The 22,751-nt window shown below is 39.4% G+C and overlaps 1 pseudogene; it reads left to right on the forward strand.

Moving 5' to 3' along the window:
- Window positions 1–20,521: 20,521 nt before the first annotated feature.
- Window positions 20,522–21,681, forward strand: LOC131414224 (sentrin-specific protease 6-like; annotated as a pseudogene).
- The last annotated feature ends 1,070 nt before the right edge of the window (window positions 21,682–22,751 follow it).

Genomic DNA, 22,751 nt, shown 5'->3' on the forward strand with positions numbered 1-22,751 from the left:
TTCCATTTCTTTTCTGTGAAGCTCCTGTGTGCATTCATAACAAACTGTTTCTCCTGTTAATTTTTCTTCTGTCAGTTTAATTCACAGGCCCCACTAACTAAACTTAAGAGGGGATTAGGAAAGGTTTCTTTCCTCTCCTACATTGATATTATTGACAATTACAATCATATGTTTTATCCTTCAGCGACAACTAGCAAAATGCTCCAGAAAACTGATATGTTTCTTTTATGGGAATGAAATGACACAAGGAAATAGAAGGAAATCACGAATAATTTTAAGACTGTCTTAGCTATGGCATCTTTGCTGTATTTCTTTCTGTTATATATGTTGCTTTTAGGATGTTTCTTTTTTAAAACATTGTAGAGATGAGGGCTACTCTAAATGAAAAAGCCTTGAGCCCCAACCCCTGATAAATATCCTCCGGGTCATCTGTCGCTGTGGTCTTGACACACTGTAGTGAAAAGCAGCAGGACTCCGATGACTGACAACGCACTCACATGGGCTGAGCAGCCGACAGAACTATCACCACCTAGCCTCTGAGGAACTAAAGGCAGTTGACAGGCCTGCTTAATTTTAGCCCGTCTTCAAATGACACTACAAATTTGTAGGGGAGCAGATATTGTCATCAGAGAATGACAAATAGGGAAAACAAGGCTCCAGAAGAATAGAGCGAATGAAGCCATTTAGAGGCCAAGGGACCAGGAACTCAGCTACGTACCCAGCCACAACAGGAGATGCTGCTGCTGTAAGATGCTCCTCAGGCTGGCGGGCGGAGCTGTTAGTGATCCTTCATTTCAACAAGAATCTCCTTCTCCCTCTTTAGCATATAACGCCTTTTGCCTGCGATGATACCTAAAGTGGTGTGTGCTCACCTCTTCAACTACAGTCGGTCTATAACCCAGCCTTTCAGAAAATTCTTTCCCCAATGGAATGCAGCTTGTTTTCCTAAGCCATCTTCTAATTATTACCAAACTCATTCAGTTTAGACACAAAAAATTTGCTTGCTCCTTAGGGATCCTACTGGATATATCATATTTTTTTTTCATTTTATTGTGATAAAATATACATATGATAAAATTTACTATTTCTCATTTTTGAGTGTAGAATTGAGTGGCATTAGGTATCTTCACATTGTTGTACAACCATCATGACTATCCATCTCCAGAAATTTTTCCTCTTCCCAAAATGAAATTCTGTACCCATTAAACAATAACTCCTCATTCCACCCCCACCCCCCAGCCCCTGGTAACCATTCTACTTACTTTCTCAATGGATTTGACTATTCTAGCTACCTCGTAAAAGTAGCATCACACAATATTTGTTCTTTTCTATCTGCCTTACTTAATGTCCTCAAGGTTCATCCATTTTGCAGCATGTATCATTCATGTATTTCATGAATGTATATCATTCCTTTTTAAGGCTAAATAATATTCCATTGTGTGTATATATACCACATTTTGTTTATCCATTCACCCTTTGATTGAAATTTGGGTTGTTTCCACTTTTTGGCTATTGTGAATAACGCTGCTATAAACACTGGTATACAAATATCTGTTGAAGTCCCTGTTTTCGATTCTTTTGTGTATCTACCCACAATTGGAACTGCTAGATCATATGATAATTCTACGTCTAATTTACTGAGGAACCACTTTACTGTTTTCCACAGTGGCTGCACCATTTTACATTCCCACCAGCAATGTACAAGAGTTCCAATTTCTCCACATCCTCACTAATACTTTGTTTTTTGTTTTTTGTTTTTTTTTGTAATAGGCATCCTAATGGACAGGAAGTAATATTTGATTGTGGTTTTGATTTGCATTTCTCTAATGATTAATGTTGAGTGTCTGATATTATCAGATTTATGGCTATTTTATTCATTTACCTTTAATTGCACTTATCTAATTTTTTTCTTTTTTAGAGCTTTATTGAAGCATAATTGACATACAATAAAATGCACATATTTAAAGCATACAATTTGGTAAGTTTTGACATAAGCATACACCTTTGAAACTATCACCACACAAGACAGCGAACATAACCATTAACCCCCAAAGTTTCCTCACGTCCCTTTATAACACCTACACCTCTGTCCTTATCTCATCCCCAGGCAAGCACTGGTCTGCTTTCCATCACAGATAAGTTGGCATATTCTAGAATTTTATGTAAATGGAATCATAGATTATGTACTATTTTGTTTGTCTCTCTTCACGCCACATAATTATTTTGAGGTTTGTCCACATTGTTGCACGTAGCAATAGTTCCTTCCTCTTTTTTGTTGAGTAGTATTCCATTTTATGTTGTTTATCCATTTACCTGTTGATGGACATTTGGAGGGTTTCCGCTTTTTGGCTATTACCTATAAACCTTTTATGAATAGTCATGAACCAGTCTTTAAATAGACATATACTTTAATGTTTCTTGGGTAAATATCTAGAAGTGGAATGGCTGGGCTGTATGGTAGGTGTATGTTTAGCTTTTTTTAAAAAAAACTGCCAAATTGTTTTCCAAAGTGGCAGTAAATCACTGCGATTTCACGTTACACCAGCAACGTATGAGAGTTCCAGTTCCTCCGCATCTTTGTCAACACTTGGTATGGTCAGTCTTTTAAATTTTAGCCATTCTAGTGTCAGTGTTGTAATATCTCGTGGTTTAATTTGCATTTCCCTATGACTAATGATGCTGAGCATCTTTTCACATTTTCGTTTTCCACCTGCATATCTTCTTTAGGGAACTATCTCTTCAAATCTTTTGTGCATCTCTTAGTTGGGTTATATGTCTTCTTATCATTAAGGTGTAAGAGTAGCAAGTTATTTTATGGATATATCACAAATATCGTACAATGGATATATGCCATATATTGTCAGATATGATTTGCAAATATTTTCTCCCAGTCTGTAGCTTGCCTTTTCATTTTAATTTTTTAACCTTGTATTTTGAAGAGCAAATGTTTAACTCTGATAAAGCCCAATATATTAATTTTTTTCTTCTCTAGCATATACTTTTTGTGTTATATTTAAGAAATCTTTGCTAATCACAAGGTCGCTAATATTTTCTCCTGTGTTTTCTCTTATGTGTAATTAGTAATTTATTCCCAAAAAATGAAAAATTTAAGTAAATAAGAAATACCAAAAAAGGAGGAAGATTTTCACTATCCAACTCTACCTTGAATTAATGCCACAGAATCTCTGGGAGTATCCTTAAATTCCCAATCCCTGAGGGTCCTGTTGGCCTAACTGACTGTACTCTGAAGAAGGCTGACAGCTCCACACATATACAAAGCCTAAGAACTGTGCTAACGGAAATTAGCGTCCTCTCTAAAAACACCTCTTCAGTAAAGCCTATCCATCAGCCCATCTTTTACACAATTCTGTTCTTCTTTTCCAAAGACTGTCATCATTCTGTGTATCTAGCTGACTAATGACTTTCTCCCTTTCTCAGGACAGCTGGACTAGAAAGTCCATTAACTCAAACTGCAAGGAAGTTCCTCTGGGTGGAGGAACTCATAATTCAGCACTTTTAGTCAAAAAGTCAAAAATATGCAATCCATTAGCTGACAGTATTCTATCAAATCTTTACAAATAGGAAGTAGAGTCAACTATTGAATCCCATAGAATCAAGTCAATGTGCCATCTTAATCTTAAGACTTTGACTGGAAGCCATAAGGAATAATATAAAAGTTTTACTTATGTCTTTATTCCAAAGGACCAGTGTTACTTAATAATTAATACAAACATTCAGGCATGACTGGATGCCTGTGTACTTCCAAAGGCTATTGTTGAAACAAATATGCAAGTCTCCTCCTTTCTCTGAAATTCACTCCGATTCTCATTTTCACTATGTCTTCAATAACCTCTGGCTATAAGTAAGAAATATGCTTCAAGCTAGCTTAGGCAACAGAGGGAAATTTATTATAAGAAAATAGGAGTATTGCTCAGAGCCCAATGCAGATATGGAATGTTACTGACACCGAAGGCTCTCATCCCCTCCATCTCTATCTCAGGCTAAACAGTTTCACACATCTGCTTCTCTCAGAATGTCCACTTCTTCACTGAACACCTTTTTCTGATTCAGCATATTCACAGCAGACGGTGGCTGCCAAGCAACTCTCAAGTTTACTTATCTTTAAGACAAGTGACCAACCTGCAGAGTCAAGGTGTCTCTCAATCCCACTTCTTAATCTGTAGGAGAAAGAACTCAATTGGCTCAGCTTTGTTCATCAAAAGCAAGTATGGCCCAAAGACAGGGTTATGAGGCTCATAGGGCCCTTCCCTGTGTGTAAGGGAGAGGGAGGAGAAAGTTCTCATAAGACGGGGTGAGGGGCCAATAAGCTGAAGGGACATCACATAATGTGTCCACTATATATACAAATAAATGGAATTGTAAAGTCAAGATAAGAAAGATGAGTGTTTCTAGAAATCTATAATTAATATAGAGATAAGGATTTCTAGATATCCATAATTAATGAATGCTAAAAAATTTAAATTAGCACTCACAGATTCTACTGAGTGGTTTCACCCTCTAATTATATCTAAACAGATTATATATAGGACACAAACAATATTGACCATATCATAACTGGGTAAAGATTGGTTCTTCTATCTATTGACTTGAAAAAGATAACCAGAAAATTTTAAATATCCTAGAAAGGTTGGAAAGATAAGACTTCAAAAGGAATTCAGCAAGGGAATTCTGGTTTCAGATCTAACATGTGAGGGCTTAGAAGCTGTCACTCCTATCCTTTTAACAATTAAAAACTGAACAAACTGAAAGTCAATAACTTTTCTTGGACACATCAGAGAACTGAGGTTGCAGAGCAAACCACCACCCCCAAATCTGGAAAGACAGGTGCATCCAGAGAGATACAGCAACTGAGATCTGTTTACCTGGAGCAGAAGCCACTGTGGCCAGAAACTGGTAGGAATACTTAAATGGTAATTTTGATGAATTGCTGGAGGTCAAGTATGGACTAGTGTGAGAGTAGAAACTGCTGGGGGACCCAATACTTTCGTCAGCTTTCTCTCCAGGAATACTACCAGGCTCTTACAGTGAGGATTCAAGAAAGATCCTCTCCTGGTTCTGACAGTGGGAGGAGAAGAGTAACCACAGAGCTTTCTGCATAAAAATAGGCCTGCTCTCCAGGTGAAAGGGCTTTTCATAGCTCAGTTCTGAAACCTTATCCCAGCTGGGCAAATCAAATTCCTCCCTACTCTAGGCCCTCTAACCAGCTCTAGCCTTCCCATCTCACTTAAGGAGGAAAAATAAACCATAGCTAATAGAGGTCAGGGCTTTAACGATATAGATTGGGAACACCTCAGCCAGAGAAGGGAATAGTGGGGCAAGCTCTCCTTTACACTGGAGAAAATACTGGAAGACCCCAGGACACAAGCCTTCAAAAAGACTAAGATTATGGAATGCTCCCTTCCCCCACACCTTACCACTACCACAACAGGGCTCCAGTATATCAATGGATTATAGCTGAAAGAGCTGTAAGACACAGACTCTACCTGAGGAGTTCCTAGGGCAACCCAAAGACAACAGAGGAGACAAAAACAAGGACACTAGAGGAATTGGGGCCTCTAGCATCTATAGCTACAACAAACACTAAACATAGCCCAACTCCCAGCCAATTTAACATAAATCCTCACAGTAAAGATCTATTTACCTCAACTTCTATTACCCAATAAACATGTCCAGTTTTCAAGAAAACATTACAAGGTCTGCCAAAAGTAAGGAAAGAAAATACTCTGTGGCAACAAAGGAATCATCAGAACCAGATTCAGATATAACACAGATGTTGGAATTATCAGTCAGGGAATTTTAAATAACTATGATTAATATGACAAAGGTTCTAATGGAAAAAGTAGACAGCATGCAAGAACAGATGGCTATAGTAAGCAGAAATATAGAAACTAAGAAAGAATCAAAAGGAAATCAAAAACACAGTAACAGAAATGAAAAATGCCTTCAATGGCTTCATCAGTAAACTTGACTGAGGAAAGAATCATAGAACTTGAAGAGAGGTTAACAGAAATTTCCCAAACTGAAATGCAAAGAGAAAAGAAGAAAAACAACAAGACATGCAAGAAGTATGGGACGATATCAAAAGGTATGAAATACCAGAAGGAGAAGAAAGAGAACAAAGTAGAGAAATATTTGAAGTATTAATGGCTGAGAACTTTCCAAAATTAATGACAGATACCAAACCACAGATACAGGAAGCTTAGAGAACACCAAGCAGGATAAATACCACCGAAAGCACTCCTAGGCAGACCATATTCCAACTGCAGAAAAACAGAGAAAATCTTGTATTTGGAAATACAGAAGGATTTGTACATTCCAAAAACATTCCACTATTATACTATCATTTTTTAAAAGATCAAGAGCAGTTATGTTGTGGAGATCTTTTCTTTCACTTTTCACATTCTCAAACTACAAAAACCCTATCACTGCTTCAGCCCAGTGTATACCTTCCCAGGGGGGCTAAGGAAGAGGGTGACTTACATCCTCCTCTCTTCCCCAAGCAAGGAGCAGCTGCTGATCTACATGGGACCAGCCTGCGCTTCACTGGTCCTCATTACTGTGGGAATAGTCATTGTGCCTCAAAGCAAGAAATAGGCTCTGCCCACATTCTCTGATCCTCCTTCTCTGACTCGGCTGTAATTTCCTGCTCAGGTGGAACATGCTCTCCTCTTCCTGTCCTCAAGACTGGTGCAGAGCCTCCAGGCTCGGGAAAAGGAGGCCTGCAGTACGTCTCTGCTTGTAACTGAATGGATAAATTCATTTCCGGGCGATGCGTCCTCAGGTTTCTCAGCTATTATACCGGGGTAGATAAGAGATTTGGCTTGGACATCCATTCCATCCTCCTTCTAGAGAATATTCCCATAGAGTAGGGACTGGAAGACTAATCAATTCAATTCATAGGCTCCTCTGCAGCTAGAGTTTCCAGCTATGATTTAGGTTTGACCGATCAAATACAGTCACAGAAGATTCGGGAAAGCGGTCATGTTGCAGAAGCCACTTTCTCCAGCTGCGGCCACTCTTTCTGCTCACAAGCAGTCACGGAGGCCCTTGGTTTTTTCTAGGGCAGAATTAGCAGCTCAGTTCTTAGCTTCATGGCTGTCAGAAGGCAGGCCACAGGCCATCCATTTTGCTGGCCCGTTTTGTAACCAGTGGGACATGGCCGTGCAGCCAGCAGCAGTAGAAGCAGTTGCCTGATCACTGCCTTGACCGGATCGCTCTGGAGCTGGATGCATCCTTATCACAGCAGAGGGAAAGGCTCCCTAGGTGTCCTGATTCTGGACTGTGGCGTGGGAGTCACTCTTGTAAGTTCAACCTAGAGTCTGTTTCTTCAGCCTTTCTAATGATTTTATAAACTGTATAATACCCCCTTTTTTTCCTGCTTAAACTAGCAGGAGTGGATTCATTTCTCTGCTACTGAATTCTCTGCCGCCTAACTCTGACCAATACAACCCGAGAGCCATGTCCTTGAGGCCTTACTGATGGCACGTGGCTCCCCATGTCTGTTATCAATTCTTTATAACTTGGAGAGGAGAAGGGATGGAAGATTAGTTTCTCTTAAACCTCCAAAGGCAGTCAACTAACAATGGCATCAAAACTAAAAACCCAACATTTTAAACAATGTTCTTGTATAAAACAACTGGTGCTGAGCACTGAAATCAAATAATGGTTGACTATACAAAACTATTATAAACATGACTACAAAATAGAACAAAAATCTCAAAATATTACATAAAATATATATAAGGTAAGAAGTATTAATTTAACCACTTCTATGACCTATAACCCAAGGTAAAACTAATAAAGGTCAGGAATTTCATAATAGGTCAAAAATAAAAGTGACATTCAGGGATATCAACAAAGATGATATTTAACTCTCCCTATAATAAGGATTCGAAATGTAGCTGGAAAGTTGTTTCTAAAAACAAAGTGAACCTCTCTTATGCCTCTTAATCATTGGAGGAGGGAAAAAAAGCAAAAAAGCACAGGGCATCTATAGAAAAAGTCATAAAAATAAGAAAATGCTAATCATGGCAAAGAAAGGTAAACCATAAAATAAGATGACAACAGATCACTTTAGATTGTACATGTGGAGTAGTATAAATTTCCCAATTAAATGATAAAGATACTGTATACTGCTTACAAAAGAAACAATGAAATCAGAATGATTAAAATGGGTTAAAAATAAAAGCCTTGTGGGAAAGATGTCAAACTCAAACCAAAAAAAAAAAACAAAAACCACACCAGAGGCAGCACATTAATTTTAGACAAAGTCACATTTAAGATTCAAATTATTGGGGTTGGCCCAGTGGCACAAGTGGTTAAGTGCGTGCGCTCTCCTGCGGCGGCCCGGGGTTCACCGGTTCAGATCCCAGGCACGCACCGACACACTGCTTAGCAAGCCATGCTGTGGTGGCATCCCATATAAAGTGGAGGAAGATGGGCATGGATGTTAGCCCAGGGCCAGTCTTCCTCAGCAAAAAAAAGAGGAAGATTGGCAGATGTTAGCACAGGGCTGATCTCCTCACACACACACACAAAAAAAGATTCAAATTATTTAGTGAACAACAACGATCATTTAAAAAATCTAATCCACAAAGAAGAGCTATATACTTTCCCTTGATGATATTAAATAAAAACTAAGAAGTATAGGCACATAATTGTTTGGGAAGCTCATAACTTCAAGTTCTGGGCAGAGCATATTACTGTTAACATGGAAGAAGGCAGATATTTTAAATAACATAGAGAAAGAGAAAATTTGCTCCTTATAAAAAGGGAATAAACTCTAAGAATAGTCATTTGTTTCTGGTTATAGTGTAAAAAGAAAGACACCATTTTGAAAAAAATTGGAAAACTTGTGTGAGGAATCTTAAAATGTTTGTAATTCTAGGTACAAAGACTCTTAACACAGATAAGTAAAAGTAATTCTAGGTACACTGATATTAGTAACACTTACCATTTGAGTGCTTACTATGTTCCAGGCATTATAATAGGAGCTTTACATGTATTTGTATGCAACAGTGGCATGAATAATAAAGTAAGGAATGAAGAATTTTTACTAACATGAGACAATCACATAATATATTATGAAGTGGAATGCCAAACTAAATAACAGTAATGTATTTGTGTATCTGTATGTGCACATACAAATAGCATGACCAATTTTTGTATATGAAAACATGGGAAAAGTCTGAAATGGAACAAAAGCATCAAAATATTAACAGCAGATTTCTCCAAGTAGTGAGATTACAAGTGATTTTTATTTTATTCGTTATATTTTTCTGTAGTTTCCAAACTTTCTATAACTTGCTTCTTTTTCATTATCAAGGAAATGTGTTTTAAAATAAAACACATTGGGAAAGTCTCTGATGAATAAAATCTCAACTCATCACAACATGAAATATGACCATTTTCCAGCCACTTATCTTAAATTTTACTTCAATAACTTAAAATAGCAACCAGATGAACTAAATGGATGTTCCCCCCACTGCAGCAATGTTGATGGTGTAGTTCAGTGAATCTAACTAGGAACTCACTTGAGCAAACCTATTAGCTAGTTATCGTAAAGAAGAAAAATAAATAGCAGCTTAGCAGAGAATCTAATAAAACCAAGATACCACCACAGCGTTTGGCAGACATGTTTCTATCATAATCACTGTTAGTGATTGCGGCCAAGACAATTATAATTTATGGAACAAGCCAATCAGAAACATTGTAAAAACGAAGGAGTATAGGATGTTTATATGTATATGGGAGGGAGAAAAGCTACCCAAACTGGTTGAAACTGGTTAAAGTATTAACCTATCATACCTTGGAGAAGAATTATGAGTAGTTTACAAGGCAAAAATGAATAAAGGCTTACTTGGAAAACACAAAGCCCTTGAGGCTAATGGGGAGGTGAGCACACATATACTATGTTTGTGTGAAATCCAGAGTGAACAAGAATAATCACCAGTAAATTAAAAGTGTGTGGGAAAATAGGAGTTTACTGAGGAAGAAGCCACATCCAAACTGACTGTTGTCCTTTAAAACCCTCTCCTTCCTCAGCTCCCCTATGAGATTTGACATCTCTGTAGGCAATTGCACAATAATAATAACTCATGCATGCTCACAATTTGCCATTCACTATGTTAAGTCCAACACATCTGTTTAATTCTTTCATCGACTTTATGTAGTAGATAGTATTAGCTTCTCTCTTTCACAGATGAGGCAACTAAGGATTAGGGAAAATTTTTTTCAATTGTCCAACTATAAATGGTGAAGCCAGGACTTAAGCTTAGGTCCACCTGACTCTAAATCACTGCTCTTAACCATTATGCTGTGCTATATAATTAGTTGTATTTCAACAGATATTTATACTGAAACATGAAATTAGTTCTTTGTATCAACATTTCCTTATCGTGACTGTCTTTTGCACAGCACTCCAATTAATTCAAATCTAAATTAATCATAAATTAAAATGTTAAGAGCAAATATGTTGGTAAAGCAACAACCACGTTCCCCAAATCCGCTTCCCTGTATGTTTCCAGATTGGAGCTGGCCTAATGAAGAATGTTCACAAGAATTAGGAAGTGGAAGCGAGGTCCAGCCATGATTCTCTGAAGGCCACCGTGGTCAAACGCAGGGAGAGACTGATGCAGAGTTGACAGCAGCTTCCAGTTTGTCCTGGCTCTCCTCTGCTCTGCATTTACCTCTTCTCAACAGCAGTCCCAGGCCCACCCCCAGGCGTTTGGCGGTGGATGCACAGAGACATTAGCTGCCCAGAGTTACAGCTCCCCATAGTTTCTTCCACGAACCTTCCCTCCACAGTCTCGTTTTGGCAGCTGGACATCCTTGACTCTTCATATTAACTGGTTGATGATTTTTTTCTCTGATCCTTCAACTTCCTTTTTGGCCCTTCTCTTTTCCAGCTCCTCCCACAACTGTGGATGTTCTAATTCCTATTATATGTCCCTATCCCATCACCCATAGTGGTTCTGCTTCTATGATTGAAGCCCAACTAATACAAGTATAGATTTTTAAATAAAATATGAGCTTATTAAAATATTTTAAATTAAATATATTTTCAAAGGCAAAATAAAGCACGCAGGGCATAAATCCTAATAAACAATCTTTGATCTAAGGAATAAGAAAATGCTAAGGAAGATACATCATATTATCTTTTGTTCAGACCAAAACACAAGCAGAAAAAGTATTCTAACAATGCTGACGTTGAATTTTCCTTCAATAATAATGTTTCTTCCCAAAGAGAAAGAAGAAATTAAATTATATTTCAATTAACAGGAACAAATGAACAATTATTCACATATTTATGGATTGCTTACTGTATTAGTCCATTTGCACTGCTATAACAGAAGTACCATAGATTGCACGGCTTAAACAACAATCATTTATTTCTCACAGCTCTGGAGGCCTGGAAGTCCATGATCAAGGTGCCAGCAGATTTGACGTCTGGTGAGAGCCCACTTCCTGGTTCATAGATGACTGTCTTCTCACTGTGTCCTCATATGGCAGCAGGGGCAAGCGAGTCCTCTGGGGTCTCTTTTATAAGTGCACGAATCCCAGTTGTGAGGGCTCCACCCTCATGACCTAACTACTTCCCAAAGGCTGCACCTCATAATACCATCATATTTAGGGTTGGGATTTCAACATATGAATTTAGGTGGCACACAAATACTTAGTCCATAACACTTACTATCTACAAGGCTATGAGAGGCCCTAAGAGAGGCCATAAGAACATCCTGGTTTTGTCTGAAACCTGAAAACAAAGACCACACTCTTACTTAGTTTGCCACTACATGAAAACGTCTACATAATAAAGCTATGTCACGATACTATTACCAAGGCATGTTTGTCATTTTTCCAAACACAAGACACACCCCCAAAACTCAGATGAAATAATAATATTATTACTGATAGGGCTGCTCTCACCCAACAAACTGAACAAAAGTCCCAGACCTCGATTCCACTGGCCCAAATTGGGTCACCTGCCTGTTCCGAAACCAATGCCGTGGCCAGGAGAATATGTTATACTGATTGGCTCAGGCTGCAGGCCAAACTCAACAACATCCAGACAGCATTAAAAATAACAATAACAATAATAATGAAAGGAAAGGAGAACTGGCAGACCCACAAGAATGTCCACTACTGTCAGATTTCCTATTTGAAAAACCATATAGGAAATGAACTGAGATTAAGAAATGAGCTAGGAAAACATCACTCCAGCTTTGCTTCTTTTTATCTTGCTAATTGCTAAATACTCGGCTTCTCTTCAGCCATGCAGCCCTCACTGTAAGAACTTCACCCCACGTATCTAGGAAGCTAAGGAACACAGGTATCAGAAAATCTACTGTCACTCATAGAACACTGACTAGAACTGGCCTTGCAGAATGTCCTTAAAAATTTCAGCTTTTAAAAAAACCTTGTAATAATCCACAGATTTCCAATCATACTTCCAGACCAATCAGCATTTGTGGCAGAAACTATTTTCAATTTTTATTAAAAACTTCATTTGCCAGTTAGCCTCATATATTTTTCAAATGTCTGGGCTAATTTCTTCAAATCTGCACACATCACATATTTTCCTAGGCTATAATTAGTCACTAAGACTTATTCACATAGGAATAGCTCCAAGAAACTAAATTACAAGTCAGCACTGATTTTCGTGTTTATGTTTTCTTGATTCTCAGGAAAAGTGTTCGTTGTTTCCTCCTGGAATAAGCCACCACCTTAGGTTTCCTCTCTTCACCCCTTGAGAATAGCTGTTATTATTGGAAGGGAGCATTAGTATAAACTCTTAAAGTAACACATCAGAAGGATTAGGCTGAGTTTAAGCAGTCTCTCGATTCTGTGATTACAGTGTAGCCAAACTTCCAAGTGTCAAGAGAAAAGCAAGTTAAAACAAACCCTTTACCAGCTGCTACATGTGGGGTGGATCAATAACACTAACTGACAACGTTTCATGTGAAATTCAAGCAGGCTGAAGCTTCCTTTTTCTATTCCCTGAATATCTGTTCTCTCCACTTCAAAGGACTGTCTGCTGCAGAGCAAGAAGAGGAGGCCCATCCACAACGGCACTCCTCTTCTGTTTAAATCGTAACATCCAGCAGTTCTGGGGCTGCCGAGCTGTGATAAAAGGGCACAGGGCTTTGATTGTTTATTCTTCAACAGCGAAGGCAGAGGAGCACAGGGAACAAGGGCACAAGCTTAGGAGACGAGCGTGGCTGGGTTCCAACCACAGCTCTGCCACCTACCAGTCTCCCGCGTGACCTTGAGCATGCTACTTACTCTCCAAGCTCCTCCTTTCCTCATCTGTAAAATTAATATAATAATAATAATAATAATATTTATCTTTCTTGGTTGGTAGGAGAATTGAGTGAGGTATCTGTTGTAAAGGGCCTAACCTAAGACTTGCACTTTAAAATAACAGCCAACATTTACTGAGCATCCATTATGTACCAGGTATAAGAAGCACTCAATTCGTGTATCTATCCACCCACCTGTTACTGCACAAAATTGGGGCTCACTTGCCCGATGCATATGAACAAGCCAATTAATTATGGCATCAGCCTTTGGGAAAAGAGATTCACTTTATTCTGCAAGATCTATCCACAGGGAGAACAGAGGGCATGCACCTTCAGATCTGTCTCCTTGATTCGGGATTTGGGGTGAAATTTAAGAGGTTAGGGGGAACAAGTTTTGATTGGTGGGCTTCACACATTTATGGCAAGGTTTTAACCCATTTGGGACACAGTTCTAAACACATGATTAGGTTCTAAACTTTTATGATAGGGTTCTAAACACTTTTGATGAGGTGAGGATGGAATTTTAACACCGGATATTCCTGAATGAGGGACGCCATGCTTCTGATAAGAGTCCGACTTTCAAGTTCTGGCTGTGTCCTGGTCCTTGGGTTCCATGCGAAGGAGGATCTTTGGTTCCGCAGTCATTTCAGGCCAAGATTTCTTTTGCACGCGCCCTAGCTACGTGACTTTGCAGATTTTCTGAAAGGCAATTCTTCATCACTCTGTTGATAAGAGATGGGGTCAATTGAACTGGTCCTGGAGGGCCCGTGGTTACACAAGGAATATTTATGAGTACTTAACAACATCCCAGGCACTGCTCTAGAAGATTAGGACACATCAGTGAAGAAAACAAAGATTCCTGCCTGGAGCTTAACACTTCTTGGATAGCTATTAAGATTATAATATAGTTAATAATCATAATACACATAATATAGAAAACCACCAATGATAACAATAAAAATGAAAATGAAACTCCTCAATTGCTATGATAAAGACTTGCCTAAGTCCTCAAGAGCAGTTGGCCTCTGCAAACACCTCAGGCGTAAATGGCACAATGAAGTCAGCCAAGCAAACTTCAAGAAACAGAGACTCCCCTGCACCAGGGCTTCTGGTATCGTTTTGCAGTTGAGCTCCTTCTGACTGGAGATAAATGAAAATGAAAGCAATATGAAGATTTTCTGCAATGTTGAAATGCTACTAATGTTCTGAAGATCTAAGGAAATGGAGTAGACTATTCATCTTTCTCAGTTCCTACAAGAGTTTTAGGATAGTTAGAGCTCTCCCAAAATTTCAAAACACAGCGAAGGGCCATTTAGCAATATAGGAAGGCTGAAGTGATGTGTGGAGCAGAGCTGGGATTTTCAGTTTCTATTCATTGGTATCTGCTCTCACACACCAAGTTAGATCTTCATTTGTGGACGGTACTCCTGTTCTTGACCTGAATAAATATTGAGCATCAATCATCCAAATCAGGAACAGGACCAATATCCCTTAAAGGAAGCTGTCATCCATTGTGTTAATCTCTATTGGCGGTTAGCTAGAAAAGGAAAAAAGAAATTTCACTTAACAACAGTAATGGAACCCTGTCTAACTTGTGGCTGAAGGAAGAGGGTGCAAAAAGTGTCGGCCAAGCCATCAGGGATATGCAAATCAAAACCACAATGAGATACCAGTTCACACCCACCAACATGGCTACATTCAAAAAGACAGATAAAAACAAGCATTGGCGATGAAGTGGAGTAGTTGGAACCTTCACCCACTGCTGGTGGGAATTTAAATTGGTGCAGCTGCTTTGGAAAATGGTCAGGCGGTTCCTCAAAAGGTTAATAAACATAGAGTTACCAGAGGACCCAGCAATTTCACTTCTAGGTATATATCAGAGAGAAACAAAAACATACGTCCACACAAAAACTTGTACACAAATGTTCATAGCAACGTGATTCATAATATCCAAACAGTGGAAACAACCCACATGTCCACCAACTGGTAAATGAATAAACAAAATGTAGACTATCCATATAATAGAATATTATTTAACAATAAAAAGGAATGAAGTATAGATAGATGCTACAACATAGATGAACCTTAAAAACACCATGCTAAGTGAAAGAAACCAGTCACAAAAGATCAAATATTGTATGATTCCATTGATATGAAATAGTCAGAATAGGAAAATCCACAGAGACAAAGTAGATTAGTGGTTGCCAAGGGCTGGAGGGAGAAAGAAAGGGGAATGATGGCTAATGGATATAGGATTTCTTTGCGGGGTGATGAAAATGTTCTAAAATTAGATAGTGGTGATGGTTGCAGAACTCTGTGAATATATTAAAAACCATTGAAATGTACACTTTAAATGTTGAATTGTATGGTATATGAATTATATCTCAATAAAGCCATTTTTTTAAGCATTGGGCAATGTAGGCAAAATAAACTGCCTTTATCCAAAATATTTCTGTTTTTGTCATTATTCAATATTTCCCTGCGTGGTGTGATTTCAGACTTGGCGGAAGCCTTTGTGTCCCCAAAATATCTCTTTCCCTTGCCCTGCTCCTGTTTCACTAGCTTCTGAAATTACACCTTATTAACTTCACACCTTTGGCTTAAGGCTTTGCTTCTAACAAATATTCAAAATAGCTCAGGGCAAGATTTCTCATTGAGCTTTATCAATCATGCGCTGTTTCGTATGAATGAGTTTGTCAGATTTTTTGCTGACAAAGAGATTTGGCTGAGGGCAAACAGAAGGAGGACAAAGTGCCAAGGGACGAAGGAAGAGAGCACAGAGAAAAGAAGGTTGGGGATACATATTTTTATCTCAATATTTTAACAGCATTGATCCTATTGCCTACCTGTCCTGGCTAATCCCCTGCCCTGTCTCTTATTTTTCTTCCTTTTTCATCCACTGATCCACAAACCCTCTCCATCCTGCAGGGCCTGATTCAAAGGCTACTTATACCAAAAGCCATGGTTGCATACAACTACTACTCATAGTTCTATTTCCTCTGCTTTCAGTCCACTTCTTTACTGATTTTAATTTGAAATTACATTGAGATTTTTCATTCTGCTTCATATATACCAGTTCTGCTCTTTGTATAAAAAATTAGTTCTGTAACATGTCTATGTCATAGACGGTGGATAGTCTTTCTTTGGAGATCAACTACAGCTGATAGTCAGGAGCTGTCTGAAAGGACTCCAAACCATATCCACCCTCAGCAAGGAGTCTGCTGTGATCAATTAGCTATGTCTGCAATGAGCATGGAAGGGGGTTGTCACTGTTTATGGAGCCCCATGTCTGATTTTTACCTACACAGTAGAGAAATCTTCTTCAATGCTGCATACCAGCATGGGCTGGCTTGCTAATGATATCATTTGCTAATAATCCTAATACTCTGTACTCTAAAACACTACGTGACACTACAATATTTCATCTTTCCATACTACCTATGTGACCGAGATCCTCTGAACTCCATGAATAATAAAAATAACTTTAAATATATATATTTGACATATTGTATAGCAGATATTGTTGGTTGCCTACCCACCATCAATCTCCTCACCCCTCCTTCCTCCTTCCGGAAACTATTACAATGTTATTCTATCATCTATCCTTCTTCACAGGTCCACATGACTCAGGGGAGGCTGGCATCACTACCAACCCAAAAGTTGAAGCCTGTTTGGACGACACAAAGCATGACAGTGCTATTCCCCTGCCCAGGGTTGGTTTAAGCCAGGAATCTGATGCAATTCTAACAAGAGAGAAAGTCTCCTGGGCTGAAGGGCATCTGGGAAAGTTTTCTCCCCTTTTCAAGACTCAGAAATAGCTGTTCTTTCTCTGGATGTTGATGTTTCTGGATACTATGCACAGAATTGCTATAACAACCATGCTGTGAGTCTGAAAACAAGGTTTACCCACAGAGGAGGGTGAAACAGAGAAAATGACAGAGGCAGAGCCTGAGTCATGACGACTTGCCTCTAGCTTGCCCCACTGCTGGACTTCTTGTGAGGGGGGTAATCCTGGTATTTTTTAAACTCATTTGAGTCCAGTTTACTGATACTTCACCCTAACTGATATATATACTCATTCCAAACTATAACTATATCTATATATTTGACAGCACAGACATAAACATTTATCATTAGTCAAAATATCTTTATTCGGGGGTGGGGGGAGTGTGTTGATTTCAAATATTCTTTCCAACAATTCCATTAAGTAGCTCTTTTATAGGAATTATCATCTTCAATCAAAATATAAAGTAACTGAGACCCAGACATGCCAGAGATCACAAAATTGGTTAGTGGCATTCTTCATTCATGCATTTCTTTAGGCCATCTGGCCTGGATCTAAGAGCGACATTGTTAAGCAACACAATTAATTGTTGTTCCAGCCAAGAAAAACCAAGTGCATTTTTGTGCCATACATCAATCTAAGTACTGCTGATACACTTGAAAGAACCCTGATCCCATGGAGCTTTTAATTTGTAGGCAAGAAATATATTAGAAAACTATTGGGAGAAAATGTTATGCAATTAAAATTGTAATAAGTCCTCTGAAGGAAACAGTCGTAAGAGTGTTTAAGAGTATATGAAGGTGTTTTAGAGAAACCTAGTCTGGACCAGGATGTCCGAGTGGCCTTCCCCATGGAGCTGAGCTTTAAACCAAGACCTAAAGATAGGAAGGAGTTAGTTCAGTGAAGCGGAGGAGTTGGGTGGAAAGCATTTCAAGGAAGAAGGAATGTACGTGAGTACGTGGAAGGCCGTAAGGTTGGAAGGAGCTTGGGTTTCACCAGGCACAGAGAGAAGGCCCATCTGCAGGAATGTAACGTTCTTGGAGATGCAGACATACCATGAGACAAGGTGACATGGGCCAGGAATGTAAAGAAGAACCGGAAGCCATTAAAGAGTTTTAATTAGGTAAGTAATAGAATTGGATTTACACTTATAAAGATTTAGAGGATGGATTAAAGAGAGGTAAAAATGGAAGGAGTAGATGAGATTATTGAAAAGTAGGCAAGAAAAGATGGTGGCTTAGGCAAAATAATTGTCTTTCTCTTTCCTAAGTGACTCTGCCACACAAATCCTCCTGCACTCCAAAGCAGTGTGTTTCTCCCATCCTGGCAACAGCATAATCCACAAACCAATATGGCATTGGGATTCGATTGCCTTTCAATCCAAGATAGTGGACTAGAGTCGCAGAGAAGCACTTCCCTGGGGCCTGAAGTCTCAGTAACAAAAGCAGATGTCTAGAGTTACAGGTCCAACTGTGCCAGCGCTGAGCACGTGTTCTTATAAATTTATTTTTCATGAGTTCGTGATAGGGTTCTCTCACGCACAAGGCTCATGCCAGGGGCCTTTCAGTCCTGGGTCAAAGAGTGGCCTTGTTGAGCAACACAGTTTATTGCTGTTTCATCCAAGATAAACTGATTGCGAAATGCATGCCTAAGGAACCGAGTGGACTAAGTTGCTATAAAGACAGGATTGTTAAACATAAGCCGGTTAAATGTTGAGGAAGGATCACAAAGCGCAGCCTCAGTTTTAGCATAGTACACATGCAGCCCTTCTTTTCGTTAATAATTATAGAGCAGATTCAGGTTTCTGTTAAGGATACCGCTGCTGTGGTGATCGACGGGAGGTGGTGGCAGAGGAGACCCACCCCCGTCCACATAGACAGTTGCAAAGGCTCCGTGCAATGCATTCACCCGCCGGTGACAGGGGCACACGGCCTCTGCAGCAGGTTGGCTAGAAGGAGCGAAGGGCTCAGGTGCCTGAGGGTCGCAGAGACCCCAGGACGTCAGGAGGCACGCACGCACGTGTGTGGCGTGCGTGCGTATGTGTGCGGGGTGTGGTGTGTGCATGGTGTGTTTGTACGTGTGTATATGTGTGGGGGCGGTGTCTGTGTGTGCCGCATGGGGGCGAGCTCACCTTCAACTTCCCTTCCTGAAGCCCGCGGCTGGGGAGCTTCCCAGGTGGCCTGGGTGGGCGGCAGGTGGGGGTGGTGGGCCCAGAGGACCCAGCCTGGGAAGCACCGCTGTCACCACTCACATTCCCCCGGAGGTGCCTGAGGAGAAGGGTAAGCCACGGACAGGCCCAGGAGCACCCAGTCAGCTTTGGCGTGGGCCCCTCTGGCCGTGGGAGGGCCCCGACTTGAAGGCCCAGCCAGAGGCCCAACCCTGCTGTGGTGTAGTCCTTCATCCCTGCGAGCTTGGTGGGGTCTGGGTTGCAGCCCAGGAAGGAAGCCGCAGGCAGGAGAAGACGGCAGCCAGCAGGAGTGGGGGCAGCACAGGGAGACTACTTCTCTCTGTCATCACAAATAATCCATAAACAATCTATAAATCAAAACTGGGGTGAGTTTATTATGAGCCAATACTGAGGACTGTATAGCCCAGGAGAGTCTTTTCACAAAGGAAGGAAACACTCCAAAGAAGTGGGGGTGTACAAAGTGGTTATTACTGTCAAAGAGCACACATCACATATGATTGGAACGTCCCTTTTACAGTAGTCAGCACTTGCTTTGCCAGCACAGCAATTCCAGGTCGGTGGTCACAAGGGGAGCACAGCAGGTCAGCAATCAATCCTTAGTTTAGGGAGAGATGCTTATCTTTAGGGAAATGTCAATGTGGGAGAAGTTACACCTTTATCTTTACAGGGCATTGTTCTTGTCTTTGGGACGTAGTAAAGACTTAAAGCGGATACACACTGCATGCTCAACAGCCACACCAGGCCCTTTTAGAAAAAACAAATTCAGGCCAAATTAGTTTTACACCAACTGGCTTTCTCATATACTCCAATATTCTATTGCTTGTCATTTCTTTATCATCTGGAAGTCAAACTGTCAATTCAAAATTGTTGTTACTAATTCTGACGATTTCATCTTGAAGACATATGAAAGATGACACAAGGCAGGAAGTTTTAAAACTTTGGAAGGTCACATAATTCGGCTTCACATGCTGGGCAATAATTAGAAATTGAATGAAAATACACAAAATGCAGTACTGGGTTCTGAAACATTCATGGAAGATGTTTTTGACAGATACGAGTACTAGTAAAATCAGCAGCCCAAAGGAGAGAATGCCCACCTCATGTCTATAAACAGTTGAAATTAATCCTGTAAGATTAAGTTGGCCCCAAGGTATTGTACATATAAGGAAGAAAACAAGAGTCCAAATCACAACTGAAGCCTGAAATCAAGAGGAAAGTACAATAGAAATGTCACTGTGGTACATATCAGTCTCCTTCGTCTCCTGCTTTAAAAGTCTGTCGGACTTAAATGATTTGGCCATTTTGTCCAGTGATGATGATGCTGATAACAATAACTGGACTAATGGAGAGAAAGCATATCTCCTGAACTGGATGATGCAGCATATTATTCCCTAGCACCATCCTCTGGAAAAGCAGAAACAGAACTAAACGAAAATATCTGCAGAGTAGAGCATGAACTAAGAAGCATTCCAGCAGATTCAGAGTTAAAACACAGTTACATTACCAAGGAAAGCAAAAATGAAATTACTAGTTTGATAATTCTATTACCCACACACTTCCACAATGTCATAAAGTAGTATCTCAAGAAATATTAGTTGATCTTATATCTTTAGGCTGGAAGTTCCTTTGAAGGTGTCATTCTAAACTATGGAAGTATAACAATAGGAACACTCTTCTGGCTATTAATAGAGCCCGTAATTTTTTGTTGATCTTTTATCAAGCTAGAAGAACGGGAAAATGATACTGTAGATATTACTTTAAACACCTCTGGCCTAACTGAGTGTGAATGGTGTCACATCTGAAAACTATCGGTAGTGTTTCTACAGATGGTACCAGCAGTTTATCACGGGCTGAGAGAATAAGCCTGCAAAGAATAAGGATAGAGTTTGGAATAATTGCAAAAGGAATAAATAAGTTAACAATTCTGGAAGGACAATATATTATTTTGATCTTTCAAACTGGCCTTGATCCTCTGGCAAATATGGCATTTGAAATTATTATTACTAACATTGATATAAGGAATATATCAATATATATTTCTAATTTTTCTGTGACAATTCCCTTTGAAGAAGCCAATAGCAGATGTGTTGCCTCTGAAGGGAGCATCAAAGGAAGGTGTGTGCAAAAAGAAAACAAAATTTTAAATCTGTCCTTTGAATCTAAAATAAAACTTTGAAACAAACCAGAATTCCAGTGTTCTGATGAGGAAGAAACTAGAGAGAGCCACACCATTTCCACTGGTCCTGTAAAGAAAAAAATCGATAGTGTGTCAAGCACCTCCAACTAAGGGAGGCTATTACTAATGAGGACCCACACTGTCTCATCATTAAAAAAAGAAAGTGCAAGAATTTCTTAATGATATTATCACAGATTTTCATTTGAAGTAAGTTAACCTTCCACTAAGCTTTTAGCAAGTGTTCAGCTTTCTAACATTGTATATATTCACTTTCTGGTGTCAAACTCGCTGAGTTTTGAATTCTAACACTGCCACTTATTGTGTGACATTTGAAAAGTTAATCTGTCTCTACCTGTGTTTCCTCATTTTAAAAATGAGAATAATAGTATCTACCTAAAAGGGTTGTTGTGAGAATTAAGTGAGATAACATATGTCAAGCCCTAGGAAGAGTGCCTGGTATGTAGTGTTTAATAAATGCTAGCCTATTATGTTATTATTGTTACAGTGTTTTAAAAAAATTGTTACTACTCTAGATTAGGTAGTAATTTGTTGAGCAAGTACAAAAGTATGATTTCATCCATTTCCTTCAATAAATATTCTAAGTGCCAAAAAAAATTGTCTCCATTACTATCATCATCACGTTTATTATTTTATGTGAATGTATGCTTCTAGCTAATCAAAAACAGCTATCAAGATATTATGGTACAGATTTCTGAGAAGAAGAATCAGAACTCTGCCCCTCTTTTCTGCACAAAAGCAATTATTACCTGATTAATCAAAAAATCATGGAGGCCAGCCCGGTGGTGTAGTGGTTGGGTTTGCGTGCTCTGCTTTGGTGGCCAGGGGTCGCCAGTTCGGATCCTGGGCACAGACCTATGCACCACTCATCAAGCCATGCTGAGGCGGCGTCCCACATAGAGCAACTAGAAGGATGTACAACTATGACATACAGCTATCTACTGAGGCTTTGGGGAGGAAAAAGGGAAAAAGGAGAAAGATTGGCAATAGTTGTTAGCTCAGGGCCAATCTTCCTCAAAAAAAAAAAAAGAATAAAAAAGAGATCATTTCTAATAACCCCAACTCTCATCATAATATTTAAGGCACAGTTTAAGATAAACATGAATAACTGGGAGAGATATCAATTTAATTTTGCTCATAAACGAATCTTGCCCACAAATTAATGGTCAATTAATTCTTGTTTACAATGTCAAAATTGCAATCAATCTAATATTGTTGTGAAGACATGTTTCTGGTGATATAGAGTATGATACGATCAGTCAA

This window comes from Diceros bicornis, chromosome 14 (genome assembly GCF_020826845.1).
Source record: "Diceros bicornis minor isolate mBicDic1 chromosome 14, mDicBic1.mat.cur, whole genome shotgun sequence".
In the NCBI taxonomy this organism is placed as follows: Eukaryota; Metazoa; Chordata; class Mammalia; order Perissodactyla; family Rhinocerotidae; genus Diceros; species Diceros bicornis.